The 21,105-nt window shown below is 39.8% G+C and overlaps 1 long non-coding RNA gene across 2 annotated transcripts in view; it reads left to right on the forward strand.

Annotated features, from left to right (window-relative positions):
• Positions 1 to 21,105, forward strand: part of LOC140513537 (uncharacterized) — a 33,046-nt gene that overhangs the window by 367 nt on the left and 11,574 nt on the right. The window contains exons 2-4 of one of the 2 annotated variants that reach the window (XR_011970219.1): positions 2,582 to 2,748; positions 7,035 to 7,172; positions 8,468 to 8,531. This is a non-coding gene — a long non-coding RNA (uncharacterized lncRNA). The remainder of the gene's footprint in view (positions 1 to 2,581; positions 2,749 to 7,034; positions 7,173 to 8,467; positions 8,532 to 21,105) is intronic. The other variant, XR_011970220.1, reaches the window with a different exon arrangement.

Raw genomic sequence — 21,105 nt, forward strand, 5'->3', positions numbered from 1 at the left:
TTTGTCTTTGAAAATGGCCCCTGGGGAGAGGCCCAGGGCAAACACAGGGAGCTGGGTGTCCTCCTTCCTTACTCACAGCTGGAAACAAATAACTCAAAACTGGTCTGTTTCCTGGCAGTTTCAATTTATTTCAGGCCCCATTTGCAGTGCATTCTTCATAAGCAAATTCTTTCAGGGGGAAACAGAGATGATTCCACAGAAGGTGTTGAGAGGGTGAGTGTCATGGGTGGTGATATTTAAAGCCTTTCGATTTTAAAGACCCTCTCCTTTCCCCATACCCACTTTGTAGTAACAGTGGGAGATAGAGAAAACCAGCTGGGTTTAGGAAAGGGGTCAGGAATACCGTTCTTCTTTAATTGAACTCATGAAGGATTAGAGTAGGAATTTTGGCCAAGACAGATTTCACAGAAATACAGAAAGAACCAGTACAGGGTGGAGATAAAAAATGTGACTCAAGGAAAAACAAAAAAACCAAAAAACAAAAATGAAACAGTCCAACTATTATTAGATGGGGGTAGGGAGTGGATTATGGGCAGGAATAGCAGAGAATGACCTAGGGGTCATAGTGGTAGATAATAAGCCGCCTCAGTCTTTTAGCTAACAAGGTCAAGCTGCAGTTAAATTAATCAGCCAGGGTATTTGGATGTCTACATGGGAATCTAGAATGTTGGAGCCATGAAACTGACCTTCCTAATTTATTGGCCACAGTGCGAGGCTGGGTCTTTGCTAGTCTACTGAATTCATTCTGGGCTTCCTCAAGTAAAGAGGAAGGGGAAGGACTTGGTGAGGGTTCAAAAGACAGCCAGTAGAATGATTAACAGATTGAAGAACAGTTTAGAGGAAGTTAATATAATTGAAAGGTAGGGGAACTAAGATTATGCTCCCACAGAAATAAAGACTTCACAAATTTGAATTCAGTCAGATGGCTGCTCTTGAGGACCTAAAGGGCCAGATGTGGCCTTAAGGCTACAGGTTCCCCACCCTGGCACTCCAAGAGAAGGAACACCCGTTCTGACATCAGAAGAGTAGGGTTCAGATGTGACCTGTCACACTAATTGTGTGACCTTATGCAAGTCACTGAAACTTGTCTTTGAACATTGAAACTTTGCTCCTTTGCTAAAATTCTACCTTCTATAAGAAACTTTTCCTGAACCTCCTTAATCCCCGTGCCTTCTTCTATTGATTTTCTCCAGTTCATCCTGGATATATTTTGTTTGTATTTAATTGTTTGTAAGTTATCTCCCCCGTTGGACTGTGAGATCCTTTCGAACAAGGACTTTTATTAGGGGAGGGGGTGCCTTTCTTTGTATTCTCCAGTTTTAGTACAGTGCCCAGAACAGACTAAGAACTTAATACATTATTTTTGACTTGACTCCTTAAGTCAAGCTTAAAGCATGGATAGAAAGATGAACTGAGTCAGGAAGATGTGGGTTTGAATCCTGCCTTTGACAGATATTGTCTGTGAGACCATCTCAATGCCCTGGCACCCTAAGAGTATAAGTCCCAGAGGGGGACTTTCCTCAGAGGGAATTCTCTTTGCGAATGAAATCACAAAGCTGGTCCAAAAAATAAAAAAAAAAAATTGTTTGACTAATAATTAGGAAAAAGACTTTTAGAAAGGAAGATGAAAGGGCAACTAGGTGGCCCAGTGGATAGAGCACTGGCTCTGGAGTCAGGGGGACTTCAGACTCTAAGTGGCTGTGTGACACTGGGCAAGTAACTTAACCCTGATTGCCTCCAAAAAAATAAAGACAAGGAAGGTGAAGAAACAGAGGAGTCTGTGGAATCTGTCTTTAAAAGCAGTATAGACTCTCATTGGTATAGATTCTACCTGACGACATGGATATAATAAGGATATCACTATTCTTTCCTCATCTTTAACTTTTTCTTGGTCCCTCTTGATAGGTAGGTGCAGAATGGTAGTAGACCCCATAGTAAGTAATTTCTTCAACCAGTAGATGGCATCAATACATAGTGAAAGACATTTGGGATGATCAGATAGTTTTCCCAAGAGCTATGTTGAAAGTTCAGTTCTCTACAGTTTGGGGATCTAAAAAGATCCATGCAGGACAGTTCTACTGGGGGATCTTGGCAAGATATCGACTCTGAGGAGTGCTTTGCCCACCTCCTTCTCATCTCTGGGTTTCTGCATGGGGCTCTTCAATATAATTAAGAGTAACTTCTATGAGTAAACTGGGAAAAATACTTAACTGCCACCGAAACCTTCAGTCACAGAGTCATCCCTGTGAAACTACCTTAATCCTGCTGCACAGAGTGAAAAACGAGCTAGCTGTGGAAATGTCCGTTAGAGCCACCTCAACAAATTCATAGCACAGGAAATTCTTTATTTTCAATGGAGCCAATGATGGGCTGGTGGGAAGAAGAGTGGTGGGGAATGTTCAGAGTAGAAGATGACCCTTGATTCATTAACACTTGAATGATGGAATGTAAGACCCTCAAAAGCAGGGACCATTTCATTCCTGTCTTTTTATTTCCAGTGACTGGAACTTAAATGCTTGTTGAATGATTAATTAACTTAGAATGTTTTGGTGATTAAAAAATTCTGAATCTGTTTTTTCAGGGTAGCATTAAACTGAGTTTTTGCCCTCTTGGATACTATATGGAACTGGCTTAAAAGAACTCTTGGTTACGTGGCCTCCTAGAAACTGCACTACTCACTCAGAAGGAGATGATTATGGGTGTCGGTGTGGGGGGCCAAGGACAAAAGGAGCTGAAGAGGAGTATAAGGTAGGATTTGTAGACCAAGGGAAGAGCGACTTTGTGCCTGATCTCTCGTGCTGTATTCTCACTGAACTTCCTTAGTCAGCACGAAGTCCAGTACAATGGGACAGGACATTAGAAATGAAATGAGGTCCCAGATTCAAATCTTGGCTCTGCCATTTCATATCAGTGTGACCTTGGGAAAGTTACTTGCCTCCCTTCTCCCCGCTGGTCTTTGCTTCCTCAGCCTCCCAAAAGTAGGGTAAACTAAATCTCTGAGATCCCTTTTAGCTTTAAATCTGTGATTCAATAGTCACTGAGGTTGGCAGTCAGCTGGTCATGGATTCAAATCCCATCTCTGCCACTAACTATTCATGTGACCTCACATAAGTCACTTGATCACTCTAGATATCTGCTGAAGTTCCTTCCAGTTCTGAATCTATGATGTTATGATTCTTGGTTTCTTATTCATTTGGTACTTAGGGAATACCACCTTTTTGGGGGGGGCGGAATTATCTTTTTAGTATACAGATATTTCATCTGATCAGATTAATTGTCCACTCTGAAGGCAGGGGTTTGGTTGAAAAAACGTCACTTTATCCACAGAACTAGCATAGGGCTGAACTCTTAATAGATACTTGTTTGGCTGATTGATTGAACAAAACCATGGTGTTTTCAAAGCAAAGGAGAAGGTTGGAGTCAAAGACATGTTTGCCAGAAAGACAAGGAACTTTTTATCGTTGTGGTGCTGAGCTAGAAATGATGGACGCTTTGCTAAAGCCAGAGTTTTTAGAGGTGGGGAGGAAGGGGAAATCCAAGAAGAGATATTCTCTCTCTAGTTCTGACTTGGAAAACAAATTTCTTTATTCTGGCCTATTTCAGAAGTCAAAGGCAACGGGACTGACATCAATACTCAGCAGGCTGCAGATTATGGTTGACTCTAATGACTGCTTTCTGTTGTGTTTATTGTTCTGGATGTTAATATATAGAATAAATGACAGTCCTTTAATTGAAGGTTGGAAATGCTGCCTGTGAAGGCGCTGGCTGACATCATCATTAACTAGCGAAGTGAAACCCAACACACTTTGCTGTCCAGGAAATTGCAGCCTTGTGGGCTGCCTTCCTATTTGTGTATGTAGAAGAGAGCCAGGCAGCCTGCCTGGAAGACCTTGACTCCCAAGTCTTGATTTGGGGTAAGAGGTGGAGAAGAGAGAGGTATTATTAGGAAACTAACAAGTGCTGGGTGACCACATGTGTTCTCACAGGAAGTTTTGGCTAATCACCATCCCAACACAAAACTGTTCTTTAGAATTTTTGAATGTAGAAGTAGAGAGATGAGGATAATTTCCTTCCTTTCTTCAAAAAACAGGGGAAGGGGAAGGCAGGGACCTCTTCACTGCTTTTTCTTTGTTTAGGTTTCCTTGTTTACATTGTGGACCATTAGACATTTCAGAAAAGTGGGTACGGACTCTGGAGTCATAGGGCTTTGGTTCAAATCCTATCTCAGACATTGCTTATAGGATAATCACTTAACCTATGGCCTCTGAGGTCCCTTCCAGCTTCATATCTGTGATACTATGAATAGAATGTTAGGATTTAAGTTGGAAAAGTTAGTGACTCCAACCCATATCTGAATAGGAATTCCCACTAAGCATTCCTTTTAGCTTCTGCTTGAAGACTCCAGGGATAGTGAGTTTGCTAACCCCTGAGACAGCCCACGGTACTTTTAGATGACTATAATTTTGGGGAAGTCTTTCCTTATATGGAATTTCCTTTCTTCAACTTTAATTCAATAAAAATAATTCAACACAGTCTTGATTAGGGTAAGTTAGAAGTCAGAATATGAGGGGATAAGTTTGAAATCACCATCACTGAGGCTTGGCAACATGGGATATAAGCCCAGAAGATGATTCTGGATGACTGTTCCTTATTTAAATGAGTAGTGCGAAGGGGTTGGTAGGAAAGCATTATATATTATGAAGATATATTCATGGAATAAAATGCAAGGAACTGAGTGGGTGAAAATATGGTAAAGAATATTTGGGTGCAGATTAATGGAGGGAGATTCCATAACAGTATTAATTTGAGGCTACAAACCACGAGGGCATTTCATTGCCTATCTTGGTGCCTTTGTACAGGTAGTCAGTTTCCCATGTCTGAAGGAACTCCCTCATCATGTCCATCTCGTTAAATCCTGAGTTTTCTTTAAAGCAAAACTCTGGTGCCATATCCTATGTGAAATCTTTTCTGATATCTCCTGATGCCCTCAACCCATGTGCTAGCTTTTGGCACTCTCTTCCTCTTGAAGGTATTTTATATATATTCTATATTTATTCATCTGTGAAGTCCTCCAGGTGCTCTTATTTGTAAATAATATGGGGCCAACTATACCATAGCTTAGAAGACTACGAAGTATCTCAGATAAGATCTGTGACCATTCAAAAGTGTTTGGTTTAATTATTCACCCAGGAAAATTCAAGTATGTGAAGGAGGCTTATGATTTACGACTGGATGGACAACCTATAGAGTTCATCCATCAATACACACACACACACACACACACACACATATATATGTATATACATATATTTTTACATATATGTATGTGTAAATACATATACCCATACATAAATATATACATACATATATGTGTATATATACATATATATGTAGAGAGAGAGAGAGAGAGAGGTAGTAGAATTGGTAGTATATTGGTATAGTGACAGAGTGAAGAAAGTACTGGATTTGGAGTCAGGAAGACCTAGGTTCAGATTCTACGTAGGATATTCCCTAGCTCTGAGACCCTGAGTAAGTAATTTTATCACTCTGGGTCTTAGTTTAATTGTCTGTCAATTAAAGGGATTGAACTTGGCTTTCAAGGTCTCTTCTAGTTCTAAATTTATGATCCTATATAAGTTAGACAGATAATGCAAATAGGTAATGAACTGGGCCCAAATTGGACAGGAGGAGAACAAACTCTTGCCTTTGGGGAAAATTATTTTAATTGCCCCAAGCTTCTCCCTAAAACAAAAGCCTGTGTCATTGTTGTTATAGGATTATGAAACATGGATTGAATGAATTAATGAAAAAATCATTTATTAATCACTACTGTGTGCAAAGAACCAAGCTACACATAAGCAAACAAGAGAGATCCTCTTATCTGAGGATGGTGGATTTCCTTTCTAATAGGGAATGACATATTAGATAGGAGGTTTCAGCTTCAAGTCAAATGAAAAAGTCCAGTGGTCCTTAGGGTTCAGTGGGAAGGCAGACTGATATATTTTCCTTAACATCATTTCCATTGATCAAGCTATTTCTTATTTTGAAAGTTTTAAACACATTAATATTGAGAAATTTCTTTCCCAGTAGCTTTAGTTGTTAAGGAGACAGGAGCTGTGACACCTATACATGTGATGGCCAAGTTACATTGTCATATTTTTCAGACCTTAAAGTGTTATATGTAAATGTTTGCTCCACAAAAGGGGCTTCCCTGGATGACGATTTTATAGGCTGTGCTGGAAACAGGTATGATGTCTGGAAGATGCTGTTACCCTAGGCTCATAGCCTCAGTGGTCATGGTGATGGGTCTTTTCCCCACAAGTGTTTCTGGTCTGGATGATGCCTGGGGATTGATAGGAGTTGGAAACAAAGCCAATCATATTGTGGCCACTTCTTTTCCCAGGGCTCTTGGGTGGAGGGTGCTGGGTTGTCTCCACTGAAGAATGAGGGTGAGACTTTGACGAAAATGGTATTTTTGACTTTACCATGTGGAATATGCCAACTATGAGCATCTTGTTGCTTCAGGGAGGTTGGCTTGTCTGTCCTGTTTATGGCAGCTTTTTGGCCATAAGTGCTGGTGATGAGCTCTTTTTCCCCAAAGGTCACCTGGGTGAATGATGGTTATAAGAGTGGCCTGGAAACAGGGATGGTGGTCTTGGAGGGCAGTGAACAATTATCTCCAAAGAATTATAAATGAGTATCACCCAGAGGGCAATGGATTGGTACATGGTGAATTTAAATAATTTAAAATATGATAAATAAGAAATTAAGGATGGGCAGAGTAAAGGATGCCACCAAAGAAATGTGTGAGCAATAGAAAGTATAAGATGGTCATGTGGTAAGGATGATAGGTAACTGAAAGAGAGCCTATGTGCTCCATTGGTATCCTTGAGTTATCAAAAGAACTACTGTGGTGAACTTTAGGAAGGACACAGACATACTTCCCAAAATGAAATCATAAAGTCATTTGATTATTTAGTTGTCTATGTATGTGAATGAAAAAAAAATTTATCAAGCACTCACTATATTCAAAGGGGTATATGGGGTGATCAAGAGGACTGGAACTTCTGGAGTCAAGGTTTGCTGAGGCCTTTTCAGGATAAGCTCATCGACTTCAGTTTCCACCTTTACCCAACTCTCACTTGTGGCTCCAAGAAGCTGTATCACGTGCAGTGAGTATATCTTGGTAAAACTCTCTTTGCAGATGGACCAAGCTAGGTTGAGAGTAACTGATAGGCCTCAAAACCATTGGTGAGTTAGGGGGATGTCTATCCCAAGTGTGCAGAGACTTTTCCCAGAAGAAAGGGCAAATGAGAACAATTTGTTGCACTGATGGCCAAGAAGGCAGCTGAAGCAGGAACTTTGGAGTGCTTAGAACTTGGTCAGACATCAAAGAATGCCAAGCTCATTCACTGCATCCCAGGCTACTGTCAGTCATCTTGACTTTTGCTCTTCCATTGGATGTCAGTGACTTAGGGAGAAACAGTGAGGCTGATGACTTTGTGTAACTCTGCCTCACTTAAATCCAACTCATTACCTTCATGGTGTCATTTTCTTCATTAAAAAATGAAGGACAAACTATATTTATATTTAAAACACTGTAAAATTTAAGGGATTCAAACAGAAAAATTGAGATAGTCCTTGTTCTGGAGGAATTCACGTTTTAATGAGAGACTGGCCACATTTCATGTCTATAGGGAACACCAACTCTCCATAAAACTAAGGATGTCTCTTCTTGCCAAAAGAGAAACAGCAAATAACTTCCTGACTAGTCTTACAAATCATTTCATCCTTCAAAAGTCAGAGGTAGCCAAAAAATGGATTGTAAGCCTGAACTTGAATCTAATTAATAAGGGTGACCTGGCTTCTGAATGGAAAAAAAAAAACTGATGAATCCTGGGATAAGTGGTCACTTCATCATAGAGTCCATGATGGAGTAGGGGAGGAGAGCTGGTTTTGATGTGCACACTAAAGTTAGGGAGAATACAGAAAAGAGAGGTAGAAAGACTAAATGGGGTCTAATGGTCTAAGATTCTGCAGGAGAAATTGTCCCAAGAAGGAAGAGGAGCTCTCAGGAATAAAATTCTAAAGTGAGAGAAATAATTCCAGTGATGAGGAAAAACAGGAGATGTCGAGATATATGTAGCTGCCCAGGGCACTCATTAACCAAAATAAGTTTTTGGAAATATATATAGAGGTGCTAAAACCATGAGATATGGCTGTAAAAGGTAAATGAGAATAAAATTAAAGAAGTAGCATGACCCTCTTGAGAAAAATGTTATAACCCAGAATGAATCAAAACTGTCAACTGATGCTGAGGAAAACACTTAAAAATATTTTAGCTGTTTTTAGATGGGGCAATCAAAGAAAGGCTAGAACTGTTATTCAGAGTGGATGGGATAATGATTATGGTTGACATTGAGAAGGCTGAACATTCTGCTTTTTTTGCCTTTTTTTCTTTTCCAAGAGAATGAAACAAACAAGCAATAAAGACTAACATAGAGTTGAAGCTGAAAATAAGTGAAGGGATGGTGAGTGGCCTCAGATGCCTTCAAGTCACTATTTTTGTTGTGTAATCATTTTTCAGTTGGGTCTGACTCTCTGTGACCCCTTTAGGGGTTTTCATGGCAAAGATCCTGGAGTGGTTTGCCATTTTCTTCTCCAGCTCATCTTATAGATGAGGAAACTGAGAGAAGTGACTTGTCCAGGGTCACACAGCTAGTAAGTGATTGAAGTCAGATTTGAACTCAAGAAGAGGAGTCTGACTCCAGGCCGAGGCTCTGATTCTATCTACCATACCACCTAGCTGCCCTCAACTCATTAAGCCTATACCAAATTTATCCTAGGGAATTGAAAAAACTATGGCAGGTGATCTTTGGAAGATAACAAAGAGCAGGAGGGGATTACCCAGGACTGGAGAAAGGTCAATGTTCCCTCTTTTTTTGTAAATCAAAAAGAGGTAGGGTCTACAAGATACAAGGTTAGTAAGCCAGATTATTTTGATCTTGGCAAAATTGTAGAGGATATTATTAAAAGAATGGTTTGTAAACATTTAGAGATTTCCATATTAGTCATGTTATGAAAGAAAACAGATTTAAAAAAAAGAAAAATATTTAAGAAGTATTCTTCGATCTGCATTCAGATTCTGTCAGTTCTTTCTCTGCAGGCAGACAACATTTTTAATTCTAGGTTCTTTGGGATTGTTTTGGATCATTGTATTGCTGAGAATAGCTAAGTCATTCTAAGTTGTTCATTGTATAATATCATGGTTACTGTGTACAATGTTCTTTGGGTTTTGCTCATTTCACTCTGTCTCAGTTCATGTAAGTCTTTCCAGGTTTTACTGAGAACATCTTGCTTGTCATTTATCACGGCATAATATTATTCCATCACAATCACATTCTATAACTTGCTTAATCATTCCCCAATTGATAGACATCCAATTTTTTCCACCACTAGAAGAACTACTATGGATATTTTTTTGTACCTGTCTTACCTTTTATTCAAGGCCTATAACTTGAAGGAACAGATATTTATCCTGGGAAAAAAAATTTAGAGGGATACATGATGGCTATCTTCCCATGTGAAATGGACCCAGAGTGCAATATCCTCATTTTATAGACATGGAAATAATGATAAAGATAAAATAATCAAAGAATAATATTTCAATAGCTGTCATCATATTGCTAGCTCATAATCTCCAAACTACATAGAATGAAAATGCTGAAAAATAAAAAGGACCAAACAGGAAAAAATCAAAACCAAGTGGAGAGAAGGGGAGGTATATCATAGCATCTCTATCTACCACACCACCGATCTGCCCTCAACTCATTAAACCTATACCTGACACCATTGTTGTCCATAGATATTTTCAGTGAGTCTACAGTTAAGCTGAGACCTTGAATTCCAAAGCTCTATTATAATCACAAAGAGCTATCCTTTCGTACACCTCCTCTATCATCTGCCAAACTTTAGAAATGAGAGAATAAGTTAATAATATGTTTGTCCCGGGACTTTTTCTATCCAAACTTCATTGGATAAGATGAGAAGAATGAGAATAATATTAATAGTTGACATTTATAGAGAGCATAAAGGTTTGCAAAGAATTTTATAAAATCAGCTCATTTGATCTTCACAAAAGTCTTGTGATGTTGGTGTTCTTTGTTGTCATTGTCCAGTTGTGTCTGACTCTTCATGACCCCATGGACTGTACAGTCCATGGGGTTTTCTTGGTCAAGATACTAGAGTGGTTTATCATTTTCTTCTCCAGTGAATTAAGGCAAACAGGGGGTCAAATGACTTACGCCAAGTAAGTGTCTGGAGCCATATTTGACTTAAGTTCTCCCTAACTCCAGGTCCAATGCTATGTTCACTGAGCCACCAAGGTGCCTAAGTGCTCTTTTCATCCCCATTTTATAGATGAGAAAATTGAGCCTCAGATTAAGTGACTTGCCCAAGGTTATATAACTAGTAAGTATCAGAGGCAGTATTTAAACCTTGATTGATCTCAGCTCCCACATAGCTTCAAAACATTTTCTTTTCTTTTCTTCTGATTTCCTTCCGTTCCCTTCCCTTCCCTTCCCTTCCTTTCCCTTCCCTTCCCTTCCCTTCCCTTCCCTTCCCTTCCCTTCCCTTCCCTTCTCTTTTTCTTCCTTTTTCTTTCTCTGGGTTTCTCTAATTTACCCAGACTGGAAGTGCAGGGGATGCTCACAGGCTTGATCCAGTTACTGATTGACAAGAAAGTTTTAACCTGGTGAAACTGACCTGGTTAACCTGGTCAATTCACCTGTTCTTACATAGCCTCATGGGCTTCCAGGGGTTCACCCTATTGGTGACAGACTTAATGTAGACCCTTGGTTATCTTTAGCCCTCAGCTCACAACAGCCAAACTAAGCCATCACCCAGCCTCAGCCTCTCCAGTAGCAGGAATAGCATGTGCCAAAACACCAAAGATTATTTTATTTTACCAAGAAGAATAAATCTGATTTCTAGGCCACTCTAGGTCCATATCATATGGGAGGATAGCCATCATGTAGCCCTCTAAATCTTTTTCTCCAGAATAAATATCTTAATTCTTTCAAATCAATATTTGATGCCTGGCAGGTAAATCTCTAATCTCTTCTAGTGTTTAGTCAAGCCATCAACCATTTATTAAGTGCTTATTGTATTAAAACGGGGATACAAAGAAAGATATGTTTGTCTCTTAACATTTTGTAGACAGTACTGTTATGTATATTTTGCTGTGTGGCTAAGCTGTGTACCAGGCCTGGAGTCAGGAGAACTCATCTTCCTGAATTCAAACCTGGCCTCTGACACTTACTAGCTGTGTAACCCTGGGCAAATCGCTTAACTGTGTTTTTCTCAGTTTCCTCATCTATAAAATATGCTGGAGAAGGAAATAGCAAGCCACTTTAGTATCTGTGCCAAGAAATCCCAAAATGGAGTCACAAAGAGTGGAAAACAATTGAACAACCACAGCAACAAAACCAAATCTGGGACAGAGGCCATACTTTTGAATCATTTATATCCCAATACCTATGATAGTACCCCTGTCAGAATGGGTAGATATTTGCAGGGTGATGAACCCTAATGAATGGCTTTGGAAAAGAGGACTTTCTTTGATGGAGAGTAGAAATATAGCTCTAATGAGTCTATGGTCTTTTACCACACTGTTTCATTGTGGCCATGTAGTTCAGTGGAAAGAAATCTGGATTTGGAGCCAGAGACCTGAGTTCCAATCCCAGCTGGGACTGTGGACCTTAGGAAAATGATTTACCTACTCTGGACCATAGATTTCTCATCTATAAAATGATGGGGCAGGACTAGAGCTATGGTTGCTGTATGATCATATTTGACTCTATGTGATCCCATTTGAGATTTTCTTAGCAAAGACACTGAAGTAGTTTGCCGTTTCCTTCTCCAGATCATTTTACAAATGAGGAAACAGAGGCACACAGGGTTAAGTGACTTGCCCTGGGTCACCCAGCTAGTAAGTGTTTGAGACTGGATTAGAACTCAGAGAGATGAGTCTTCCTGACTCCAGACCTCAAGTTCTATCCACTGCACCACCTAGCTGTCCCTAGAGCAATGGTGTCAAACTGAAATAGAAATGAGCACCAGTAAACCACGTATAAAGGTCCTTGTGGGCCTCATATTGACTTAGTTTTGAAACGTAATATTACCTCTATTAATTTATTGTGTTTTTAATTATTTTGTTAAATATTTTCCAATTATATTTTGATGTAGTTCAAGTGTACTTGGGAGTGATGAGGGTCTCATGATGCCTGTGGATTATACTTGTCATCTCTGGACTAGAGGATTTCTAAAGTTCCGTCCCCAACTCTAAATTTGTGATTTTCTCCATACAAAGAAGCGAGGATTAGGCTGGAAGAAAATGGATGATCCAAGGCTCTTAGGGGAATTCATACAAGCAGTGCTTTTTTCATTTTAAATTTAAATTTTTAATTTTATCTTTTCTTTTAATAAAGGAGGGGAAAAACTTTACTTTGTGCACACTAATCACTTACAGAACTCCAAGAACTTTCCATATATGTTACTTGCATAGCATTTTTTGTGAATTAGGTATGAGATACTCCATTAATTTTTACGAGCGGAAACAGAGCCTTAGTGGTCAAACATAAAAAAAGGATGGTGGGTAATTTTGGGCAATTTTGTACTTCCTTGAACTATCCAAAGAGTATTTATTAATTTAAATTAACCGAATAAAGGCCTCAATTCTCAAATATACTTTGTGTGTTTAGACTTGAAAGACAGTTTGATTTAGTTGAAGAGCTCTGATTTTGAGAGTCAGGATACTTATATTTAAGCCCTTTGATTCATTAGATAATAAGCTATGGGGCACTGGGTAGCATTGTTTAATGCGCTTTAGTTTCTTCATTGTAAAATCAATAATACTTGCATTAGCCTTCTCAAGTGACTAGGTTTGTTTTTTTGGGAGAAAATACATTTGGGCTTTTAAATGTCAAATAAGTACTTTAAGTGTCAAATAAATGTGTCATTATCCTTGTGGAAATGAAGTGGTTAAAATGATCTACCCAAGTGGTTAAAATCTAGGCAATGGCAAACTGGGACCCAAATAGAGAAGGTCTTCTTAATCCCAGTGTAGTGCTCTATCAACTAACTGTCTGTTGACCCCTCAAGGACCAGCTAAAATCTCACCATCTGCAGGAAACATTTCCATATCTTCCTTTATTTTACTGCTTTTTCTCTAGGAAAGGGAAGACCCTCAGGGTTCCTGGATAAAAGAGAAACAATTACTATTTAGTAATTACATTCACTCTGTGTTAGGTGAGTGGGGGCTTGTTGTCCAGTCTATGAGCTCCAGAGTGAATTGGGATTAAGGCTTGATCTTTGAGCAAGAGATGTAGCCAGTAAACCCAAAGGAAAAAAGGCAGCTTTTGGCCATGGAGTGTACCTTCCTCCAGGTAGAACACCAAAGGAGAGGAGAGGAGAGAAGAGAAGAGGAGAGGAGAAGAGAGGAGAGGAGAGGAGAGGAGAGGAGAGGAGAGGAGAGGAGAGGAGAGGAGAGAAGCTGCTACTTATTCACAGGTTGTGTTTGTCCTTTGTTTTCAAAGAGGACCATGGCATCAGGATGATGACATGACTCACAGTTGACTTTGATTTGAGTGAGGGAGGACTGTGTAAAGTCACCAATCTCAAAACCTATTCACCAAATGGGTGTATCTCACTAAAGGTAAGAATGTGATAAGACCTTAGCCTGAAAGGGCCAGGGCCTCACACTGCATCCTGGGCCATCTCCAGTCATCCTGATGAATATCTGGTCACTGGACCCAGATGGCTCAGGAGAAGAAAGTGAGATTGCTGACCTTGCACAGCGAAGCCTCACTCAAATCAAAGTCAATTGCAAGTCATGTCATCATCCTGATGTCATGGTCCTCTTTGAAAACAAAGGACAAACACTACGCAAGCTTTCTCTCGGATGATGATTTCCAATTCATCCTGTACATTGTTTGCACATAGTTGTTTGTGTATTCTCCTCCTCTACTAGATTGTGAGCTCTGATAGGTCAGGGCCTTGTCTTTCTTAGTATTCTCAGGGCTTAACCTAGTGCCTGGCACACAGTTGGGGTCTAATAAAGGTTTATTGACTGATTGACTTAATTTCTTTAGGAGAGCTGGATAGTTCTTTTGATGAGTCTTAAGTTATTATGAAAAACCCTAGATGGAGCCATAGAAAGAATACCTAACTTCCCTACTAAAGTGTTGGGTCATAGGACCTGAATTCAAATTCTTTTTCTACAATTTATCACTTGTATGGCCTTGGGCACTAAACAAATTCACTTCTTTAGTGCCCATTATGCACCTGATACTTGTTTGCCTGTGTAATCTGAGGTTTATCACCTAACTTTCCTTGATTTCAATTTCTTCTTCTGGAAAACAGGGGGCTGGACTAGATGTCCAACTATCTGGAAGGTCCCTTTCAGACTTATGATCTTACATTCAGCAAGTTCCTCACGTCAAACATCCTTTGGCCCCTTTTTGCCATGGGGACTTCTAAAATAGCACGAAAAGCACTGCCCTTTATTATTATTCCAGAGGTGGCAAGTGATTGGAGGTAATTACAGGGAGGGAGTTTGCCTGACAAAAGTACTTTTCACTGCCTGCTGCAGGGGGCTGTTTCCTTTCTGCATCAGCGACAACTTAATGGTTTGAAAAGAGGAATTCGGCCAAGGCAAATGACGCCTACTAATTTCCAACCTGGGCTTGATCCAGAAAGAATATTACAAAAGGGTTTTCGATTCTAGGGAGGATCCAAATATCTATGTTTGGTGCTGTGCCAAGTGAAATGAGCTGATCTCTACCCTTAGAGGCTTCTCAAGATAAAATGGACTAATGTAGATGGATGCGACAAGGGACAGACCCATTAAAACAATACCAATAATTTATTTTTATAGTACTTGATATTTTGCATAAATGATCTCATTTGAGGCTCATTCTCTTTGGCAACACCTTTTCCCCTCTGGTCTATTCCTTTGATTGGTGAGTTCATCTCTGACCTTCCCTTGGGGAAGCTTCCAAAAGTCATGTTCACTCCAAACGTGGTTCAACCCATGACTCTCTGACTTTTTTCTATCTCATTTACTCCCTCCTCTACATTTTTTAAGCTCTTTCCCCACAAGAATATAAGATCCTTGAGGGTAGAGGAAGTTTTTCTTTTTGCTTGTATCTGTATTCCCCACATGTAGCAGAGTGACTTCCACGTTTTGCTGTTCAGTTGTTTCAGTCATATACAACTCTTTGTGACTCCATTTAGGGTTTTTCTTGGAAAAGATACTAGAGTAGTTTGCCATTTCCTTCTCCAGCTCATTTTACAGATGAGGAAACTGAGGTCAACAGAATTAAATGATTTGCCCAGGGACACAACTAGGTAGTGTCTGAGGCCACATTTAAACTCAGGAAGATGAGTCTTCCTGACTTCAGACCTGGCACTCTATCTACTGCACCACCTAGCTGACCCATCTACCACTTAGCAAACGGCTAAATAACTGTTGTTTCTTCCTCCCTCACTCCTTCCCTCCCTCCTTCCCTTCTTTCCTACCTACCTTCCTTCCTTTCTTCCTTCCCTCCTTCCTTTTTTATCATCTATCTATCTATCTGTCTATCCATCTATATCTATCTATCTACCTATCTCTTAGTGTGTCTACTTGTCTTTCTGTCTCTACCCACATAAGGTGGGCACTATGGGATATTATCCTCCTCTCTTCACCCTTTGTTTCCCCACCTTTTGGGAGACTGACCCCAAGGTATTCTTCTGTCTCTTCTTCTGGCTCTAAGCTACAGATTATGTGCCAGTTCCTGGTACATGGGCGCTTAATGAATGCCTGTTCCCTTTCCTCCTCTCCCCCTTTAGGGAAAGTTTCACTGAGGTGGTTGAACTCAGGCTTACTCTAGTACTTTTCAACTAGCTCAAAGGACTTCTGTAACATCTTTCAAAGAAGTTACAAAAACCATCAATGGACCACCTACATTTACTCATCTCTTTCCCACTCACTCTTCCTTCTGTGTGACAGTGGGGTGCAGCTTCCAAATTAGCTCATGTGAACTTTATGGCATTAGCATCAGACTGTTCAGATTAAGTATCACGTTCAGGTCTGGGAGCCATATCTAAGGAAGAACCTTGATGAGCCGAAGAAAATCTACAGCAGCCAACCACGAAGAAGAATTGAAATTTTGCCATGGAAGGTGAATCAACTGAAGGAACCAGGGGCTGTTTTAGCTTAAGAAGAGGGACATAGTCAGTGTCTTTAAATACCTAGAAAGGATTTCTCTATTCAAGAGGATTGGGTTTGACACCAGAGGGCAGAAGTTCCAGAGACACATTTCAGCTCAATGTAAGACAAAATTTCCTAACAGTGATTGGTGTTCCAAAATATAACTGCCTGCTTGGAGAGAAGCATGTCCTTCAATTAGAGACTGTCTTGGATATTGTCTAATCCACATTATGGAGGTTAAGAGCAAGGCACCTCCATAATCTGGAAAATCTTTGTAAAATTGTTTGGCCTACCTTTTGGACCAGAGAAGTCTGAATTATTATGGTATTAATTATGGTATTGTTATCGTGATATTATGGTAATAAAAGATAAAATATATTGATATTATGCAATACTATACATGTATTTAATACATTTTTGAGTTTCTAAACTTTTTTTGTGTTGTTTGCTGGCCTTTGAGTGTCATCTGCAGCTCCTACAAAACTCCCTCCAAATTCCCATTTAATTTCTTTTGCCTACCAGCAATATATCAAAAACTTCATGGGGAAAGTGACAACATAGAAGGATAAGTGTAGGTGATTTGTGTTTCAGCTAAGAAACTAAACAAGTCAGCCTCTGAATAGAGCTGCCTCTAACCCTTCTCTGGGCCCAGGGAAAGCTATGAAAAACAAGTAGGACAAAAGAAGCCTGCAAAGCAGACTTGTAAGGATAAATCTGAGAGGCAGCATGGTATAATTGATGTAAAGGGGACTTGGAGTCAGGAAGACCTGAGTCCAACTACCTACTCTGACACAAACTGGCTATGTGACTCTGGCCAAGTCACCCAATCTCCTAGTGCCCCAGGTGATTCTCTAAGAATCTGTTTACAGAGCAGTAGGTAATTAGGAGATAGCTAAGTGGTTCTGTGGATAGTGTGCTGGGCCTGGAGTCAGGAAGAGGCAAGTTCAAATCCAGCTTCAGATACTTACTAGCTATTTGACCTTGAGCAAGTCACTTAACCTGTTTCTTCATCAGTAAAAATGAGCTGGAGAACAAAAAGGCAGACCACTCTAGTATCTTTGCCAAGAAAACCACAAATAGAGTCACAGAGAATCAGATATGACTGGATTGACCGCGCAGCATCAACATCAACAAAAAATAATCAACATCGGGAGAATGAATTCCTTACTGGGAGCTCTCTTAGCCAATGGAATCACAAGTATTATGAAAAAAAAAGATAAATTTAGTTGGGGGTGTTTTTGTTGGGAGACAGAGACCCTAGGATATACCAAGGCCATTTTGCTGGAATGTGGCAACTGGGTGGCTTCCAGTTTTAACTGATAATTCTTGTAAATAAAGTGCTAAATTCAGTTATTTCTTTGCTGCTGAGTGTTGAAGTCCACTTGAATTTTATAGTCCTTGGACAAAGCTCCAGTTTATCCCAGTTATAGCTCTGCCTGTAAGTTACTTTTCCTTCCATATATGGGATTCTATGATTTCAACCATCGTTACCTGTCTAGTAGGGTGAGGAAATATATGTTTTCTGCAGCGAATGGGTTCACCAGTTTCGTGTTCCAATCTCTGATGATGCACACATTGTGTAACCTAAGGGAGATTAAGAGGCTTCCTAGAAATCTACTCCTAGACTGGAAGTATGTCTCTTCTCAGGACGGGAAATTTTTATTTAGAGGAGAGAAACCGAGAAAGGTCCTGAGTTATTTCATAACACCAAGCCCTCATTCTAACCCGTGTTCCTGATAACAAAGCACAGGGATGGACCAATGTGTGTGCTGCTCATAAAGACCGAAAATGAGAGTCTTCCTTTGTCCTTGGGAGTGCACATTCCATTGTTGATCATTACGTGACTTGCCCTGGAATTCTAACTCTGGAATCCGTAGCTCTTTAGAAGTGGCTAAAAGTCATGGCTTTGCATGATGGCGGGAAGGTAGTGATGGGGATTTCCACCCCTCTCACTCCCCCCTGCTCCCAACTCAGCAAAAGATTCCAAAGCACATTCCAGATGGCAACTGGACAACCAATGCATTAACTCTTTCTCTACTCACCTGACTATAGATCTGCTAGGGGTTCATTGGATTGAAAAGATTTTGTTTATATGTTTTTAAGGCTTGTTCTATTTTCTTTCTTTGACAACAGGTGGGGCACCAAGTACAAAACGTTCTACTTTGGCCTTGCAAGATATAATAAAAATGCTTCTTTTCTAGTTTGGAAAATTGGAGTTGGTAATATGTTGGCACTAGATCAAACAGAAACAGCTAAAATGCCTTCAAATGAACCTTGTAATTCATTACGTGAAAACAATATAAGGAATAATAAAGCCAAATTCAATTGAGTGGGAGGGAGTTATTATAATAACTCAGGGACAGAATTTCAGGTTGAGATAGAATTTCATCTCTCTTAGTCAACAAGGTTTAAAGTCCTATATTCCTTAAAAATATCTAGAAACATTTTAATGACATATTTTACTTATACTTCATTTTCAATTTTGAATGTGTCTCTCATTCCTCTACGCAGTGAGTCATTCCTTGGGGTAGCTAGGTGGTGCAGTAGATAGAATACCAGTGCAGAAGTCAGGAGTTCAAATCTCACTTCAAACACTTGACACTCACTAGCTGTGTGACCTTGGGCAAGTCACTTAACCCCAATTGCCTCATCCTGGGTCATCTCCAGTCATCCTGATGTATATCTGGTCACTGGATTCAGATGACTCTGGAGGAGAAGTGAGGCTGGTGACCTGCGCAGCCCTCCCTCACTCAAAACAAAGTCAAGTGCAAGTCATGTCATCATTTCTCGGATGGCATGTTCTTCTTCGGCAATGAAGGATGAACACACGAACAAAATGATTCATCCCTTGTAGCATAAAAAAAAAAAAAGAAAGAAAGAAAAGAAAAGAAAAAAAAAGAGTTCAGTAAAACTAACCAACAATGAGTCTGATGCCATGTTGCATACCCAGAGTCCCTCACCTTTGCAAAGAAGGGACAGTGTAATGCACTTCTTTATTTCTTCTTTGGGGCCAAGGTTAGTCTTATACTTTTTCAGTTCCACCAGGGATTCCTGAGTGAGGTTCCCTCCTACATATTGAGTAGGAGAGATGATAGTATTATGATTACATATATTCTCTAAGGTTAAGCTTTTCTGCTGATAGAGAGAAGACAGGAAAAACAGTAGTCTTCCTGAAATGAGAAACCCTAGGGAGAGGACTGAATGAACATATGACTGGGGATTCCTTTATGAAACTGTAGAAGAGTAGTAAATCTATAGTCTGTTGGCCACTGACTTCTTGGAGCTTTACCCTTGAATAGATGGAACACTGAATTTGCCGTTACCTTCTAAATTTGCTGCTCTTGTGCAAAACTCCAGTTGCCCTACAGTAGCTATTTCCTGACTCTAACTTCCATTCTATATCTGAAAAATTACAGCTCCCATATTTGAATCTTGACTTTGCTGCTTGCTACCTGTATGACACTGAAAAAGTCAACTAATCTAAGCAGGTCTTAGTTTCCTCATTTGCAAAATGAAGATATAGGTTTAAATGAGTTCTAATAGACCTAAGATCTTGCTGAGACCCAGTAAGATTAAGTGACTTCATCCTAGTTACACAAGCAATTAGTTAAGGCAGGATTTGAATTTAGGAATTGTAGAATTCTAGATAAAGAGGGGAAATTAGAAGCAATCCTATAGTGCAGGGTACCTATGGTTTTGCCCAAGGGCACCCAAATTTAGAGGGTCACTACAAATTTAGTGCTCTACCCACTGCACCATAGAGGATGTTCAGTTCAAAGAATCAGGGGCCAGCGGATGTCAGTCCTATTTAACTCCTTCATTGCTAATTTGAGAAAAAAGATCTCAACTATCCTGTTAAATCTCCTTTTCTTTAAGGAAGGCCAGTATTTCTTCTGTCTACCTTCAGTTCTAGAAGGGATATTAGACGATATCTGGTTCCACAGTGAATACAGTGCTAGACCTGGTGTCAGGAGGATTCACCTTCCTGAGTTCAAATCCAACCTCAGACCCTTATTAGCTGTGTGACCCTGGGCAAGTCACTTAACCCTGTTTGCCTCAGTTTTCTCATCTTTAAAATGAACTGGAGAAGGAAATGGCAAACCATTCTAGTGTCTTTACTAAGAAAATGTGAAATGGGATCATGAAGAGTCAGATATGACTGAAAACTGACTGAATAGCAACAAGCCAACTCTAACATATTTCAGATAAGGAAACTGAGGCCCAATAAGTTTTAAGGACTTGCTCAAGGTCATAAAGGTTGCAAGTAGTAGACTAGAATTCAAATTCAGGAGTCATAGAATTTTGATCTAAAGATGTAAGTAAGTAAGGCATCTGGGGTTTTGTTCAAGGGTATCAAAATTTACAGGGTGACTGAAAGAAGATAGGAGGTCATCTAATACAACTGCTTAATTTTATAGATGATGAAATGAGGTAAAAAGAGATGAAATGAGAGCTGATTTTCTCCTAGTCTCCATCTACTCTGTTGAAGGCATACATATGCTAAATTTTCCTTCCTGGGACAAAGTTCCAGTGGCCTTATTGGCTCTGGAAATAGAGCGTAGATGTAGGAAACCAGAAGCTACTTAGAGCTTCAGCTCCTCAATATAACCAACCATCAGCTGGTGAGTTTTCAGATGTCGTCATCTCAAACACCTGTGTTAAGTACAGAACGCAGTCTATGTGAACTAGATGTCTTTTATGTACTAAGATGGTGCTCCTGACTAGAAACAGCAGCCAAAATAGTAGTAGGACTAGATTTACATACTGAACCACCCCACTTTTGTAGTCAAATACAAGCATTTATAGTATGTTTCATATACCATATGTATACATATATAGTATATTGATAGCAT

Source organism: Notamacropus eugenii, chromosome 7 (genome assembly GCF_028372415.1).
Source record: "Notamacropus eugenii isolate mMacEug1 chromosome 7, mMacEug1.pri_v2, whole genome shotgun sequence".
NCBI classification, from domain to species: domain Eukaryota; kingdom Metazoa; phylum Chordata; class Mammalia; order Diprotodontia; family Macropodidae; genus Notamacropus; species Notamacropus eugenii.